The sequence below is a fragment of the Pteropus vampyrus genome, unplaced genomic scaffold (assembly GCF_000151845.1).
Source record: "Pteropus vampyrus isolate Shadow unplaced genomic scaffold, Pvam_2.0 Scaffold1, whole genome shotgun sequence".
Classification (NCBI taxonomy): Eukaryota; Metazoa; Chordata; class Mammalia; order Chiroptera; family Pteropodidae; genus Pteropus; species Pteropus vampyrus.
The window spans coordinates 9,234,789-9,237,366 of record NW_011888782.1 but is presented as its reverse complement, the minus strand read 5'-3'; positions in this window follow the sequence as shown (position 1 = coordinate 9,237,366).

Sequence of the window (2,578 nt, the reverse complement as noted above, 5' to 3'; positions counted from 1 at the left end):
CCACTGAACAGCAGCTTCCCATTCCCCCCTCCCCAGCCCCTGGCAGCCACCATGCTACTTTCTCTTTTAACACTTCCAAACTAATTTTCTTTAATTTTCTATCTGCTTTCAAAATCCATCATAAACCTTGTGGGCTCTAAGTACATTCTAAAGATTTTTGAACACTGTTCTAGTATTTAATTGTAAAGTGTTCTCTGCCTGAATCATAATACTGTATTAATCATTTTAAAGAAAAGCAAAATAGTTCAGGCATTCAGAAAATATGGCAAACACCCATATATCCATCATCTAGCTTTATGAAATCTTGATGTTTTACCATAGTTAGCTCAGATTTTTTTCTTTTAAGAAAATAAAAGATCCTAGATGCAGTTGAAACCTTCAGTTTTCCTTGCTGATCTAATTCTCCTTTCTCTAGAAGTAAATAATATTCTAAATTTAGTGTTTATGAGTCACATGTTTCAAAGTTTAACCAAGGCCAGGTTTATGGGAATGTAACCCATGCAGTTGTATCTGGCCCCCGTTTAGAATGGCCTGTGCTTGGTTTAATGTGCTGCTGTCACCATTTTGAAATGTTAATAAGTTTTGAACAAGGCAAGTGGTTCCTGTTTTGTAAGATTTAAGGTTCTTTTGATGGTGGGTTACAACACACTGACAGATAGTTGATAGGCAGAATTTTGTTATTTACTGCTGCATATGAGAGCAGGATGCCAAGCAGGGCCCCACAGAGGGTTGCCCCCAAGACAGAGTAACATCAAGCTGAAGTTATTTAATGTAACTGTTTATATAAGGCAAGCCAGTGGAGTTGCTTAGGTTTCCTAGGGTCCCTGTGGACTGATTAATTTCACAGACTCCAGGGAGAAGGGTCTGTCCCTATTTGCCTGGTACCTGGCACCTGGCCTCGGGGTGCAGAACCCTGATAAAGGAGGTGTTTGGGGTTTGTACGTAGTGGCCTTGGAGAGTGGGTGTCTGACAAGGGAAGTGGTTGAAATGGGGGTTTAGCAAACTGCTGGTGAAGGGAAATTGAGGTTTTCAGCCATGACTTCAAAACTAGGTCAAGATAGCACTTGAGAAATATTGTATTGCGGCTCTGCATTTTCATTTTGCACTAAATCCTGCAACTTATGTAGCCAGTCCTGATGTTAACTGTATATTTATCCATAAGCATTATATAATACTGTTTTGCATGATTTAGAATTTCAATTTTTTTTCTTTTATAAATGATTATGTAATAAAATTCTTGAAGATATCTTTCTGGATAAATGTGTTTCTTTAAGGACTACAACTGTGAAGGCAATTACTTGGCAAAGATTTTGTACATATTTAATATTTATAATTCGATGTTGCTGTAATCTTCACATTTATTTTAATCTTAGTTCTACAGTTAAATACATTTAATGTACACTATCCGTCATTCAGCTGTGGTTTTCCCAGTCATTTCTCAGTTGGCCGGAATTTGTTGCCTAGATGTTTCCTCAAGAAGGACTCAGGAGAAATATATTCCTGAGTTATATACTATGTGCAACACTTTTTCTGTAGCCTCTATTCCATAGACAGCTCGGCTGGCTATAACATCCTTTGCTCACACTCTCTTCCTTGAGGATTTTGTAAAGATTGCTCTATGGTCTTGGCTTTGAAAGGTGCTGTAGAAAATCTGATCTAAGATTTTTGAACACTGTTCTAGTATTTAATTGTAAGACTAGTTCTTTCCCTTATGAGAGTTTTCATTGATTTGCCTCACACATGAGATGATTTCTCTTAATCTTTAATGACCAATAATTTTACTAGGATATATCTCAGTCATGAATGTTCCTTCTTGGTCAGTTTTCTCAGGCACATGGTACACTATTTCAATATATGAAGTTAAATCTTTTATTTCAGCAAAATTTTCTTGAATTGTAATTTCAAAAATTTGTTTTAATCTACTGTACTTCTAAGACAACAATTATTTTATGGTGGACCAGATTTGTCTTTTTGTTCTTTCATCTTGCAATTCATCTCTCTTCCTTTTTAATTTCTTTCCTTATTTGTCTTATTTTGTTTGCTTTTCTAATCTCTATAATTGACATTAACACACTTTTTCTCACAATATTTATCCTTTCTTGTTTTTAATTTTGTCTTCATTTATATAATGCTTTTTTCTTTTTAATTTTTCCCACATGTTCTCACAATAATTAACTCATATTCTTTTTTTTTTTTTTCTCACCATCTCCCCTCGTTCTCCTCACAATCTGCTCTCTGAATTTCTACACTTCTGCTTTATGAGTTTCCTTTTTAGAGAAAAGTAACTAAAAAATCATGGCAAATTACTTGCTCATGATTTTCATGTATTCTGTGGCAAACTTTCCCTGGCAGATGTTTTTTCTGGTAAATTTTCTCACTCTTTCACACCATTCTTCTTGTGGTATTGTTGTATTGAGGTCGTACCATTTTTTTACTACTATTTAGAGACAAAGTTGCATTTTCCTGGCCTAGCTATTTACGGGAACTCCCTTCGGGGAGATTATTTGTTCTGGTGTGTTTGGAGATATTTTGGCCCCAGAAAATTTCACTATTCTCCTGGAATCTTCTTTGTCTTTTT